Source organism: Theobroma cacao, unplaced genomic scaffold (genome assembly GCF_053813885.1).
Source record: "Theobroma cacao isolate CCN51 unplaced genomic scaffold, ASM5381388v1 tig014, whole genome shotgun sequence".
NCBI lineage: Eukaryota > Viridiplantae > Streptophyta > Magnoliopsida > Malvales > Malvaceae > Theobroma > Theobroma cacao.
The window spans coordinates 44261-53289 of NW_028291725.1; the positions used below are offsets into that span (position 1 = coordinate 44261).

The 9029-nt window shown below is 33.2% G+C and overlaps 1 pseudogene; it reads right to left on the reverse strand.

Annotated features, from left to right (window-relative positions):
• Positions 1-5982: 5982 nt before the first annotated feature.
• On the reverse strand, positions 5983-7523 carry LOC18589049 (ABC transporter G family member 37-like; annotated as a pseudogene).
• Between the last annotated feature and the right edge of the window lie 1506 nt (positions 7524-9029).

The window sequence follows — 9029 nt, forward strand, 5'->3', positions numbered from 1 at the left end:
TCCACCTCTTTAATTTTTTATTTATTTTTTATATTTTTATTTTGTTTAACATTTCAGATTATATTCTTTAGGCTAAAATTTCTTAGATTAAAGATTGCATTTATGGTTAATAGAGTTAAATATAATTATAAATATTTATACAATTTTATTTTGTATTTACAAATTTTTTGTAGATCCCACTTAATAACATAAATTTAAATTTAGCAAAATTTGATTGTAGTATTTGAACTTAAATAAAATCATTTTATAAGAAACTTTGAGTAAATTTAAATAAACGGTAAATTGGGTAAAGGTTAAATAATTATAGAAGAATGGATATTTGTAAATTGTTAAAGTTGTAATTAAATCAACCTATTTTGCTTATTTGAGTTAAGCTCAAGTTAAAAACTAGGTCAAATAAATTTTAAATTTTTATACTTTTATAAATAGAAAAAAATTTATTTAGTCTTTTTATATTATTTTATTCTAACATAATGCAAGTTATTCATCTAAATTTAACTTTAAGTATAAATTTTTTAAAATTTTTTTTTATAGAAAGGGAATTCAAACTTAATTTTTGCAGAGAAGATAAAGTAATGAACATATTTTAAAATCAAATGATCAAGTATAAAAATATTTATATATATTTTTTAACACCATAAATCTTTTGCATTTAAATATTTGACTTATTAATAAGTATATCTATCATCTACTAAAAGATTTATATTTTTCAAATAATTTTTTCAATTTATCTCAATTTATTCAATTAATCCATGTACTATATATTTTTGTTCAATTTAGTCCCTATGACATGGCATAAAAAAATTTTTATGAAAATTTTTTTATCTGCTATGCCACATCATCATATTATGGCCACATGGCACTGCCATGTCATCAAGTTGGTGCCACATGGCATGTCACGTTATCATGTAGGGGCCAACACACGCAAAGGGGTCAACACAATCAGATAAAACTCAGGGATTCCAAAACTAGCTAGAAAAGCCATCCCAAGCAAAAAAAAAAAAAAAGTTACAAAGGTAGCGAAAAGCAGGTCATCCACCAACTCACAAACAGACAAAACCAACAAAACTCAAAAACCAACTTAAGCCATCCTTGTTGGAGTTTACAAAGAGGCTTTTGGCACTTGGCCTATTTATTTGTTGTTTCTAGTTCAACAATATTCTGAATAACCTCATTTTTGTCTTCTTTGGAAGATAGCCCCAATACCTCAGTAAATTCCCAAATTTCAGATACTTCTTATCTAATTACAACATTCACTTTTTTTAATGTCTGAATCTGACGTTGAGTCTCATTCTTGCATCTCTTTCCCCAAGTCCCCCAATTTCTTTTCTTCTTCCAACTAGTCCTTTGACCTAATCTTTGGGGTTAAAGTCTTATTTCCCTTCTTTACATTCCTCTCCTTCAAGATACCTCTTCCTCTACTTGAGCTTTCTTACCCTTCCCTTAATTCTAACAAGAATTTTTTGCTTTTGTTCTACCCTTTTGTGCTTCTTCTAAGCTTCACTTTCTCTCATTCGTCATCAATCAATCTTCAATCATCATCTGTCTCAACCTCTAGCTTTCCTGGCTTCCCTCTCTCTCTTGTCAAAATCATTGAAGGAATCCCCTCTCTCTGAATTGTACTCTTTTGCTCATCATTTCTATCAGCCATCACCCTTATTATTTCCACTTCATTTTCTTCTAGCATCATCAAACTCTTTGTGCCATGTTTTGGCTTTGCAATTTCTGATCAAATTTCGTATCTAATTTGATGAATCCCTAACTCAGTAGATGACCATCCATTATTTCATACCATGCCCTTGATGCTTGTTTGAGACCATAGAAAGCCTTCATTAGTTTGCAAACTTTGTTTTCAGAACCCTTATCAACATTTTATTCTGATTGCTCCACATAAATGTCCTCTTTCAAGTAACCATTCAAAAAAGCAGATTTTATGTCAAGATGATATATGAACCAACCTTCTCATATGGATAGAGTTGCTAGTAATCTAATTGTATCATGTCTTGCCACAAGGGCATATGTCTCCATGTAGTCAACACCATATACCTATGCAAAGCCTTTAACAACCAGTCTAGCTTTATATTTGTTAATAGAATCATCTGGATTCAACTTGGTTCTGAAAATCCATTTAACACCTATGCCATTTTGATCTTCAGGCTTATCAACTAACAACTAGGTTCTATTCTTTCTAATCATCACCATTTTAGCTTCCATTGCTTGTTTCCAATGCTCATTAGTAGTAGCTTCTTCATAAGAACCAGGTTCAGTGATTACTAGATGACACCTAGCATATATGTTTGTCAAACTCCTTGTTCCCCTCACAAGTATCTCATCCACATCATTTGTATTCAGCTCAAATTCCTCCTATGGCAACTAATTTTCTTCAATTACATGGTTATTTAACCTTTCAACCAACTTGAATTTCCAATTCCACATCTTGTCTTCATCAAAAACAACATCTTTGCTAATAAATAACTTCATGGTTTTAACATCTAGAAGTCTATACCATTTTGAAACCTCATTGTATCCAAGATGGATAGCTAACAATGACTTACTACTCAAATTGGTTCTCTTTGCATAAAAAATCTTTGCAAAACATACACATCCAAACACTTTTAGATGTTTGACAGATGGTTTTAAGTCAAACCAAGCTTCAAAAGGTGTTTTACCTGTCAGGGCTCTAGTAACTGACAAATTAAGTAGATATTTAGTAGTGTTAACTGCCTTAGCCCACAATGGCTTAGGTTGCTTCTTCTCAAACATCAAGCACTTAGCCATCTTCGTCAAGGTTCTACTCTTTCTTTCTACCACCCCATTTTGTTGTGAGCTGTAAGAGACTTTTAATTGATGTGCAATACCATACTTACTTAGATAGTCTTCAAACTCCTTAGTTGTATACTTAGTCCCATTATCATTTTTAAGTTTTTTTTACAGTCAACCTTACTTGATTTTCAACTAAAGCTTTAAACTTGGTAAATACACTTAAAGCACCAGACTTCATTTTCATGAAATATACCCAGCAAAACCTTGAATACTCATTAATAAAAAGTATGTAGTACTTACTATCATTCAGTGATAGAGTCTTTATAAGATTTCCAAGATCAGTATGTATCAGTTGTAGTCCTTTTATTGCCCTCCAAGAACTGGTTTTTGGAAAAAACACTTTTCTCTACTTCTCATACTGACACATTTCACAAATCTTCTTCATATTTACCATTAAAGGTAACCCATCCACTAAGTTGCTAGAGGCCATTAGCTTGAGTGAACCATAGTTCACATGACCAAACCTCTTACGCCACATCTCAATATCAAATAAAATGCAATTATAAGCAGTGTGCTTTATATCCATCCAATTTAATGGAAAGCATTTGTTCCTCATTCCCACTATGAAGAGTTTTACTTTAGCTGAATCCTTTATTATGCAAGCTTTGTCTTTGAAAGTTAACTCAAAGCCCTCATCCACCAGTTGGCCTACACTTAGTAAGTTTTCACTTACATCAGGAGCGAAATAGACATTTGCCACTGATTTAGTCCCGCTAGGTGTTTTCACCCCCATTGTATCAGTTCCACAGATTATTAACATATCACCATTTCCAATCTCCATTTGAGTTTTAAAATTTTCATTAAAATTAATGAAATTTTCTTTGCAGCTAGTTAAGTGGTTCGAACAGCCACTATCCAACAACCAAGTGTATTTCTCTCTTCAAGATCAATCTTCTTGACCATAAATAGGACTTCTTCATCTGCTTGAAGCTCTTCAACAACAACAGCTTTCTCTTCAACATTTTACCTTTACTTTTGCATACTTTCTCCACATGACCTTGCTAGTGGCATCTCCTGCACTTGACATTTGGTCTAAACTAGTAAAACTTCTCTATATGATTTGTTTTTTTTTTTTTTTTGTAATGAAAGCATGGTAGAAATGACTTCTTACTTTTTCCATGTCTTTTTTCATCTACCTTTTTCCCTTTATCCTCCTTGTCAGCTTCATGCTTCTTAGAATTACTGCTACCAGGCTTCACATTCTTTGTTTTCACAACCAGGACATTCACAATAAGACTTTTCTACCTAAATGCTCTCCTCTACTCTAAGCCTTTTAATTCATTCACCAATTCCTTCAAGGTCATCTGACTAATATCCCTGAAGTCCTCCAATGATAAGATTTTAGACTCATACTTCTTTGGTAATCCTACCAGCATCTTGCTCACTAATCTTTCCTCAAACATCTCTTTTCCCAGCAACTTGAGTTGGTTAAGTACTCCCATAATTTTTTCATAAAATTCTTTAATCGTCTCACTCTCATCCATGGTTAACATCTTAAACTGCTTGTTCAAATTTAATGCTTGGATTTTTTTGGTTCCATCACTACCCTAAAATTCTTCCTTTAAATTATCCTAAACTTCTTTAGGATTGTCTAGATGCATAGTCTTATCAAAAATTTCATCAGACATTGTAGATTGCAAGCAAGAGAAAGCCTTATACCTTTTTGCCTTGTCTTCTTCAAATTGCTTAATTTGAGCCAAGGTTGCATTAGCATGTCATTGCATTGGTTCAGCCCCGGTCTCCACCACCTTTCAAAGATTGAAGGCTTTGAGATAGGATTGCATCTTTATTGATCAGAAAACATAATTTTTCTCAATAAATATTGGAGGAGCTGATGTGCTAAAACCAATTGTAGCCATGATCCAAAACAGAGACAGCAAATAGGAAATAGATGATGGATGATAACAAGCTAAAGAATAGACCCTTAAAATCAATTTTACAACTCTGATATCATGAAGAAATATCTCAAAAGAAAGAAAAAAAATCAACAGAATAAGAGAGCCATGGTTTCAAAGAAAAATAGAGGAGTTGGGAAGGATTTTAAGAGATTAAAACAAAATATTTGAGAAGCCTATATTTACTCATTTTTGCATTGAAATATATATAAGACAGTAACAACAATTTCCTGAAAAATTGGCCTCGGAAAGAGAAAATAACTTAAAAAAAATAGCTGAGCACAGGATTCCAAACATGGAATTTTGTGCTTTCCAATGGCTAAACAAACAGCTAAGAAGAAAGGAGAAAAAACAGACTCAAACACGTGGGCTTTCAGCCTTTACATAGTAAAACCAAAACGACATAAACTGGGGCGTTTAAGCCAACGTGAGATTTATAACATAAAGGTAAAACGACAAACTCCAGTGTGCTTTAGTAGCACATTAAAACCAGGGCAGAACGACACCGTTCCTATCTTTCCCTTTAATTCGACTAGTTGTGGACTGGCGCCAGAATCTTCTTCATCTTCTTCACCATCTGAAATCACTGGAAATTCAACAGTTTTTTTGCGACATTCTGGGCTGTTTTTAGCACTTTGGTAATAAAGAAATCTATCAGGCGTGTGCTCTTTCGATTCTTGGATGAGGTGATGGATGAATTGCGCTCTTTGTGCTGATTGCCATTAACGTGGCTTGTTTATGAAGCAAAAATGTGATGGAGAGAAATTAAGATTGATTGTAAAGAAAGGTATAGTATTTGCTCCTTCTGCTTTTCTATTTGATATCTTTAAACATGTCATCCATTTGATTAATGATATTAATCTCGTGGGTAAATTGATGGATAGAATCGAGTGTTTAATTTCAAATTTTTAAGTTTTAGATGTCATATTAAAAATTTAACTATAACTCAAATACTAAATGTTTAATGAATCCTTATTTGATTATAACTCACATATTATTTTCTCCATTGTTAATAATTTGAAAATTAAATATATATATATATAGGTGGTAATTAATTTAATTTTTTTAGTACAATATGAAACACGATTGACTCTATAATTTTAAAATGTTATCACAGTTTTATCATGCACGCAAATAAAATTAAATGAACAAACAAATATAGAGAATGTTTATCATAATTGAATCATGTTTATAAAAACATTATTTACATGTTAAATATTTCCTATGAGCTATGTTTTCATCTTCAAGACAAGAGAAGAGAAATTTACCTTCGCTCAAAGTTTAAACGTGTGATAAAAAATGCAAAAAGAGAGGAAAAAATTTAGGGATGGAAGAAAAGAACAAGTGCGGAAATAGTTAGGTGATCATGGCGAAACCCAAAATAATCCTCTAGCAACGAAGCTATGGTTCTGGTTTCAGTAAATACCATAATTTTATCATTCACATCTCCATATTGTGAAGTGAGCAAACAATTTAATGTCCAAGATGTAGTCATTGCATAATACAACCAGATCCACTACCTTGGTATTTTCTGCAGAAAAAGTCAACAGAATCCAAGTAAAATATCTCAGCCGTACTCTCTTTATTATGTCTCAGCATGTCAAGTTTTGGTCATACCATTTTTGGCCAAATCAATTCCAAGCTCAGCCTCTACAGAAGTTGAAGTAACATCTAGCATCCATGTTGCCGGGTTACAATTATCTTTAATTTTGGGCACCCCAGGTATACTCTGTCAGTAAGAATTCTAAGAATAGAAGGCAAGTAAAAATTATCTTTCGGAAGCAAATTTGTTTAGACTATATTTATCAGGGAACGGAAGGGGAAACTGACCTCAAAATATTCTATAACGCTACTTGAATGTTGTCCTAATGGTCCAAAGTAGACTAAACTCCCACCAGTTTTCAGAAAAATCAACTGCAATGAGAATAACAAGAATATGAAAGAGAACTCTTGTTTTGAACTTGTTTATGATAGCAAGAAAACAATGATCCTAACAATTCAAGCCTCAAAAATGGATTTTAACCTCATCAAATGCTTCAAATATGTCAATGCTCGGTTGGTGGATCGTGCAAACAATTGTTCTACCTGTATCAGCTACATTCTTCACTGCACGCACGACAATGCTGCAGCACTTGCATCCAAACTGGAGGTAGGTTCATCCACGAAAATTATGGAAGGATTAGCAACAAGTTCTACAGCTATTGTAAGCCTTTTACGTTGCTCAGTTGATAGACTACTATGACCAGGTATGCCAACTAAAGCATCCTTGACTTCATCAAGTTCAATGTATCTAAATGACTTCTTTCACAAATTCCTACAAAATCCATTAAAGCAGCTTTAAGACAAATTATCTCAAATTTTTATAACAAAATATTAGTAATTCTTGCGCCTTTGGAGTCTTACAGTTTTCATTTTTGAGTCAATACAAGCAGGTAGACGCAGCCAAGCAGAAAAAATCAAAGATTCTTCTACTGTGATTTGTGGACAATGTATATCTGTTTGTTCACAAAAGCCTGATATCTTTGCAAATGTTTCTTGAACCTTGGGGCAACCACCAACTCTGATTTCCCCCTCTATGCAGCCTATAGTTTTTCTTCCTGCAAGAACACCAAGAAGAGTAGTTATTCCTGCTCCATTAGGACCCATCAGTGCTGTCAGAACACCAGGCCTAACCACTCCTGTAATATCTGAAAGGAGTTGAAGCTTCTTCGAGAATATCCTCGTTTTCTCATTTCCTAAGAACAAATAGAAAACAATGCACCAATGATCAATCAGTGTTGTTTCATCCAATGGCTCATTAGTCATGATATTTAGCAATTGTTGATGAATTCTTCGGTTCAAGTCTCGCCAGTCACCTCAAATGGGTTCCTTCTGACTTAAATAACTTATGTTAGAGTTTGTCCATGGTTATATGTAAGTTGATTATGCATGTGTGTGTGTGAGAGAGAGAGACAGAGAGAATGTGCTCTACGACTTCAAATTTATACAAAGGGCAGATTTATGTGATTGCCGGAGGTGTGGTCAACATAGTATTGCACATTCTGAAATGTTAATGCTGAGGGATCAAAAGGTAATACCATCCTCCCTGTGATAGAGACAAAGCAAACGAGAATATGGTTCAAATGAGCTTTTAAAAAGCAGTGATATTGGTTTGGTTAAGCTTACAATGGTAAAGGTCAAGAAGAGAAAATATTGGACAGTGGCTAATATTTGCTCCATAGCAACACCAATGGATTCTTTTGGCTGCCCATTCAAATCTTATATAACCAACAACCAATACACAGACATCTTATCACACACAAGTCCGTTATTCTTCAATTTACCTTTTCCTGTTTTTCTACAATTTTTTTCAACATCTCGAGTTTTAGACTAGTTAAGAGGTAACATATACAATTGATAAAAGGTCTGAACTAATAATAATAATATTAATACATATATGCCTGGACTAGGAAAGGTAGAGGAAAAAAGAGACCGCATATGGTTGGGAAAATCTTCACCTAGTTGTTTTGATTTAGGTTAGATGGCTTAATATATATATATATAAATAATTGAATAAGTAAAGTTTTCTCTAAACTACTCTAGTCAGTTTTTGTGAAGCTCTATATTGAATAACATTATTCAAATATTAATGTTCTATGAGCTATTCATTTATCAATAAATTATTCAACTGATTTTATATTGCCTATTAACCAAAATTTGCATTATAATCTGACTTTTATCGTGTCACAATTGTAATATTATGATGACACATATCTATGTATTGGGGATTCCATCCATTGGCAACAAATTAAGTAAAATTTTAGAAAGAGCTTAAAAAGCCCATGCATTGGCAACAAATTAGTAAAATTTTAGAAAGCAGCAAAAAAAGAAAAAGCTTGAATTTTAATAATTTGATTTGAAGCCAGCAACCTTCCTACTTTTTGAGTTTGTATCAAATTATACACCTAATCTTATAATTAAATCCAACTCTGCTTTTATTTATATACACAATAATCCTAAGGCATTAATTCCCCCTTCCCAGAACTAGGGTTTTGTTCCTCTATTAATCCTAATTCTGAATCCTGATCATGGTATCCAAATACACCCTAGCCTTGGTTCTTGTTATTGTCCTTGTTCACACTCTGCCTACATTCCAATTATTTGAAATTCCAACGCAACCAAGAGAAGAGCACATCTTGATGTTCAAGCCATCAGATACCAAAGCCATCATAGAAGTTGATGGGATTATCAAAGCTGTGTGGGATGCTGGCTTCAAGATCATGTCTCTAATTCTCCAAAACCATCTCCGCACCGTTGTTCCATTCGGTGGTA